The sequence below is a fragment of the Charadrius vociferus genome, unplaced genomic scaffold, assembly GCF_000708025.1.
Source record: "Charadrius vociferus isolate BGI_N301 unplaced genomic scaffold, ASM70802v2 scaffold90, whole genome shotgun sequence".
In the NCBI taxonomy this organism is placed as follows: domain Eukaryota; kingdom Metazoa; phylum Chordata; class Aves; order Charadriiformes; family Charadriidae; genus Charadrius; species Charadrius vociferus.
The window spans coordinates 3,012,267-3,018,546 of NW_009647222.1; positions in this window are offsets into that span (position 1 = coordinate 3,012,267).

Here is a 6,280-nt window from a genome sequence, read left to right on the forward strand (position 1 = left end):
ATGTTAGAACATTTTTGTACTGCCAAACAAACAGAACACATCCATGCAGAGCATTTACAGCACAGCAATCTGGAATAAGATAAAAGCATTTTAAATGGCAATTTAATTCCTTCTTTAATTGCTACAGGAAAGGCTTAAATGCATCGCTCAGCTTGGTTTAAACGTCAGTGTGTTTTTTTAATTGTCAAAGGCAGAGAGTAGTATTTTTCCATTTAAATCAAAATTTGCAGACTTGAATTTTTAGCAATCATAGCAACTTACAGAATGAAACTTGTAGTGATTATGGGTGGCTTAGAGTTCAGAGGTAGATTCTAGCCACAGAATCTATTTCAGGATTTGAATATTGAGAAGTTTGGAGTTGTTTAGATTCAGGTTTAGAGAGAAGCCATTCAGAAAAAACAAGAGGCAAGTATGGGTTTCAGTGTGGAAAGAGTAGCACTCTCATGGATCTTTATTAGCCACTAATTTCATAGATTATAACATTTTAATTAGTATTAAGACCATCAAGTCACCGAAACATAAAAGGGAAACAGTTAATTTACAATTTTATATTCTTATGTTACTGATATCCAGTTAGGAGCTGAAGCTCCTGGGGTTCAATTGAACCCTAGAAAGCTGGTCTGTCTGTCCTTCCTCCACTTTTGATGATAGGAAGCATCTTCTCCTCCTCTTCCTCCTCCTTTCTTTGCTTTGGGAGAGCCATGCAGTTACTGGGAATTTCTCCTTTCCTCCCATCCTGTCTCAGTGCTGTCGCCTCGGTGAATGTCGCAGCAAAATTTGCCTTCCCTCTTTTGGCCGAGTTCCACCAGGTCAATCATCCTGTATGCAGGAAAGAAAGAAGTTGCTGTGAAATGGGCGGCTTGATCCAACTTTCTTGATTCTGCTGAGACTGGGCTAAAGAAACCTAGTTACTGTAACTTTGGCTTTATTATTTACCCTCAGTGGGGCCTTTAACCATTCATTTATCTTATGATAGTTTACAGACAGGCATTAGCTTACCTCTAAGCTAGCAGGAAGCTATGCTAGCACTAACCCCACGCTAATATACTTGACCTCTCATCAACGTGTATGTACCATTGCATCTTATTTATCTCAATTAAATAGCGTCTGTCTGGCTCACAGTTCCTGTAAAGTACCGTGCAAGCAAATCCTTCTCATGTCTTGGTTATTACACTGTCTGTAGAACCTCTTAAATGTGTAATTGCCACAGGAGTAGAGAGAACACTTTGAAATTACTAAGGGCTTTTCAGAAACGCAGTATTAATAATTAATTAAGCTAAGTAAAAATGTCTGTTAGTTAAGGGCATAGGTAAATTTAAGAGATTATATATTGCTTTTTCTCCTGCTTTATAATTAAAATCATGTCCCATGGAGGATCTGTACCTTTTGGGTCCACATCCATCCCCCAGCAAAGTTCCTTCTCTTCTTTACACCTGGCTATAGACCATTGGCATAGTATGGTACATTTAGCATAGAAGCTGCTAGTCATTGCTGTAGAGTTTGTGTACTCATTAGGGGAGCGCTCTACATTTTTGGCAGGAGAACGGTACTGTTGTCGCTTTGCAAGGCAATCATGCAATGGGAGGGTTGTGGTAAGCCGGGAACCTCTCTCACAGCCTGAATCTCTCTAACTAGAGTCAACCTTGAGGCATATTGTCCCCTGAAGACACAGGTATTGCTATTTTAGCTAAGTTGTCACAGAGGAATTTGCCTGAATGCTGCTCTGTCACTCTTGTTCAAACAGCAGTGTAGGTGATGTAAAATTAATAAGCCGCATGAGTCATATACACATGATATTGTATTTATAGCATTCTTGGGAGGTCTCATTAACATGTATTAGAAAAGTGCTTTGAAATTCTCCAGTGAAAGATATCATATCACAGAAATATAGAGCATTTTCCAATCTTGACATGAGCTTTAATCAGCTCTTCAATTTAAATTGTCTAGGTCTGAACTTCAGTTTGGGATTCTCTCCCTCAGGGTGGCAAGAAGGTTACAGGACTGAAATGCTCCCAAACTTCTTGGAAAACTGAATGTAGATCTAGGAAATTTGTGGCTTGGGCACTTCCAACATTAAATTTATACCACAAACCACACAGATTTTCTCTAGTCTTCCCCATTCTGCTGCAATATCAACAGTAGAGCCACATAACCAAGAAATATTCTTTTGTTAGCATTTGTTAACATAATAGCTGGGAATTTAGGCTCAAATAGTCAACCAAAACATACTCCTTTGCTGCTGCATTTGGAGTGGGAGGAAGAATGGTGGGGGAGAGAACATGAGTACAAATTGCCTTTTCTCCTCCACTCTCATTTGTTGTCAGTATTGGGCGGGCGCGCTGCCTTCTGAAAGGGAGGGAGACAGAAGCAGGGAGTTAAGGCAGCAAATTGGGATTAGTCACTGTAGCGATCATGCAGAGAGGAATATATGATTATTTCAGGGTGACTTTTCTTGGTCTTTTGTCAAAAAGCACAGTTTCTGTTCACAGAGTAAGGGGAGACTTAGCAGAAGGATTTTCTGTTCCACCATTGCCGACATTAGAAAATCGTTTCACAACTGAAAGGTTTTACAAAAAAAAAAAATAAATTGTGGGGTTGTCGTGTTACTTCAGGTCAAGGTCTTGCGTGTTAAGGATGACATACTTCTGCACAGAAGAGAGGAGATACAAATCTCTTATCCTCTTGGGGAGAGACATAATGAAAATTAGCATAGATTCATTATCCCATAGCTGTGCTCAATGCCTGTGGTGCAGACTGAAGGAGCAGTGGGAGCTCCTGGTAGGACTGGAAGCCTACAGGCTGGTTGCTGTTTGCGCTGGATGAGGTTCCCAGCTTGGTCTTCAAAGGAGCAGCATCAATCCATGTCAGTCAGGAGCAAGAAAAAAAGGATACAGAAGAAAGAGAGAGAGACTGCAGAAGGCAGCACACAGATAAATGAGCCAGAGATATAAAACTCTTATGTTTCTAATCTACTGTTTTCTAAAATTTATTTTAAAGGTGAGGAACATGGGAGCAAACCATATGCAAATTTTATATGAAATTTGTTTCCTATTTATATATTTTTCTAAATATATACATGAAGCAAATTGACTGAGGCTGTTGACATTTATTTCAAACCTCTATAAAAAGGAGGAATACTTGCTTATTTCTGGCAAGACAGTGTCACATGCAGGGAGCAGTAAGGAAAGAAGCAGAAATAGGTACTTAAGTCTCCTGTTACTGGCAGAACAGAAAGCAGGTGTTTCCAACAATATGGAAAGACTAGCGTCAAGTAACAGTTGCAAAAGTCTTTGGGGAAAAGGACAAAAGATTAGTCTGTGTGGGATAACCCGTGAAGGGATTCAATAAGTAAAATGGCATCATCAAAACACACAGGAAACCTATTTTAAATATTCAATTCAACTCTCAATTATCTAGGATAACAAGAGCTGAGATAAACCGAAGTCAGGGGTAATAAAACACGTATAGACAGGGCTCTAAGAATATGAGCAATACGTCCACCTTGAACACTTATAAACAAATTTCTGCGATGAGTAGGTGTAGTCTTGAACTGGAGCCAGCGGAGAAGGAAGGGAAGAGCCTGAATGACTTGTGCTGTGCATCGGTCCTCGTGTGGCAGCCCAGGGCAGTCAGCCAAACCAGGGAAAAGCAAAAACGAGATAACGAGAGCTTCAACATCTGCCCATACCCAGAACTGACTGCTCTGTATGGATGGAGCCCCCAAATTTGATCACCCAAAGTGTAATAACAGTTCTGACTAGCAAACAGTGGCCCTAGGGGGTTATTATTCAGAGCAAATAATGCTGTGTCAAGCCCCTTATGTTTCTCCAGTTTCGAACATGACACGCAGTCACTAAAATAGTCCTTGCTTTTATGATCCTTGTGCTGCTCCCACAGCAGAACAAGCCCTCCTTCTGTTAACTGAGACACAGAGAAACGTCTTTAACTCCTCAGATTAACGAATCTTTTTTTTTTTCCTCCTCCCCCAACTTCCTTGCTTCCTCCTTTTGCCAGAGATCACTGTAGCAGGAAAGAAGTCAAACAGCATACTTATTGCAGATAATTACTTCCTGGATGATATCGTTTTTCTTTTGGATATGCTGCCTGACAGTTAAAATCTCAAAGAAAAGAAAAAAAGGAAAAAAAAAATCTGAGAGGTATTTAATTAAATCCCTCTTCAAAAAAATCTGTCTTACCAGGGCAAAATCCTTCTTATCATTTTTTGTGTATGTAGAATCAATTAGTTATCACAGTTGTAACTTCTTCTGCCCTTTGAGGAGTTTTGTTTGAGTTATAATCATTATTCTATCTGTGCTCTTGGTGTTTCTCCATAGATCATCATTTTGAGGTGCTTTTGCAAAAGCATCCTGGAATTTCTTGGAATAGCTAACATGAAATACTTAAAATGAAACAAAACAAACCCCACCATGTAAGATGTGGATATCAAATATGTTCTTCATAAGTTTTTCAAAACATATGTTTGAGTAAAATAACGTGCAAGTTTTTCAGCTTGGGGTAAAACACTCGAGTTCTTTTAACAAATACAAATCAACCGCTAACATCAGTGAGTTAGCATAGTACTGCAGGAACCATGCTTTGACCCATGGAATCTAAGTCATAAAGGCCAGATTTTTAGATCTGTGAGGGTACAAACTGGTGCTGGTAGGATTTTCAAAAGCTAAAATGTATATACTGGATCTGTAAATACCGTTAAAAATCTCGAAGTCCTTTTCACCTAGTGCAAAAACCTCTGCTGGTACTTTGCCTAGCCATGAGGCCAAGTCAGAGTAATGTAGCCACAGCGAGGGATGGCACACTACTGAGACCATGTGTCAAGATCACAGCTTCCCTGGGGTGAAATAAGGAAGGCTGATCTTGCCGTTAACCTGACAGACTGGGACCCAAGGGGAACAGACTGGATTCACATTTGAATGGAAAAGGTGGCTTTGTTTCCGTCCTCACATCTAAAGCTATCAAACTGTGCTGTAGCAGGTGATGATGAGAATTATATGCATTTGCTTTCAAGCTACGTTCATGCCAGATTGGATGACTATTTTTTTTTCTGACCTGCGTCTGAATGATAGCTACTGGCTTTTCTAGAACAGCTTAATAAAGCGGCATGGTCTTTACTTTCCAACTTCTGTTTTACCATGTGTAGATACAGACTGCTTTTTGCTGGCAGAGATGTGTTTTTGTCTTGTTTGGAATTATTTGTAATGTGGTTGCAGCAGGAGGTTTCAACCAAGAATGGGGCCTCATTGTAGGAAGTACAAATTTTTTTTGTGCCATTATTTAATTTGATATGGTAGAAGGAGTTGCTCTCTTAGCACTTAAAACCTACCGGTAGCACAATGGCTCATGGGCTGAACAGGCTCCAATGCGCCGTTCTGCATCAGGCTCAATACTGGACCTAGTTTTATTCTCAGAGAAAACTTTGATTATTAAGTGAAACAGGTATGATCTTGAATCTTTCTTTAGACCTCAAAATCTTCTGTTCCTCCACAAACTTCTTGTCAGTTTAGGGGACTAGCAAGGGGGAGAGAGTCTGGAATAATAGCACCTTGTATCTCATAGAGGTGTGAAGAGGAAAATTTTGAGGAGCTCAGACGTGTCAGTATGAGCCACAGAGCCTCATCTTACGGAATGAAATTGTTACATGCTCATAAAGATAATCCTGAATTGCAAAGCTGTCCAGGACTATAAAGATGTAGCTCTTTCATTTTATTTTTGCTTCTGTGTGCCTCGCTAACAATTGGTGTGGTGTGATTTTTTGATTTCACACTTCCTAATTGCTATATGTTTCAGGACCACGTGTCAGTCTTGTTTCACAGCAAGAGCCCTAATCGTGAATGACTCCTCGCTGCTGCTGTGCACTTTCAAATCTATTCTAGGTTAGTTGAAAAAGTCACACATTATGACAGTATGAAGTGCCCAGAAAGGAGCCTGTTTTTATGACAGAGGTGAAGACGAGTTACACCGAGGCAGTGTGTATTGAGAGAATAAGAGATCTCCCGAATCGGTATTCATCTGCACATGTTACTTTGTACATAATGGGACTTTCATCTGGCTCAAGGAATACAGGGCAAATTATTTCACAAGGATGGTATGTCCTTGTACTGTTTCTCCGGTGAATTGGACACAAATAGGTCTTCCATTACCATCACTCATGCATGTCTTTTTTTTTTCTCCCCCCTTTCAAGTAAAGACAAACAGGAAAAAAAAACCTGCAACATTTCGCCAGCTTCTCTTTTTACTGTGGCCAATACTAGGACATTCCTGC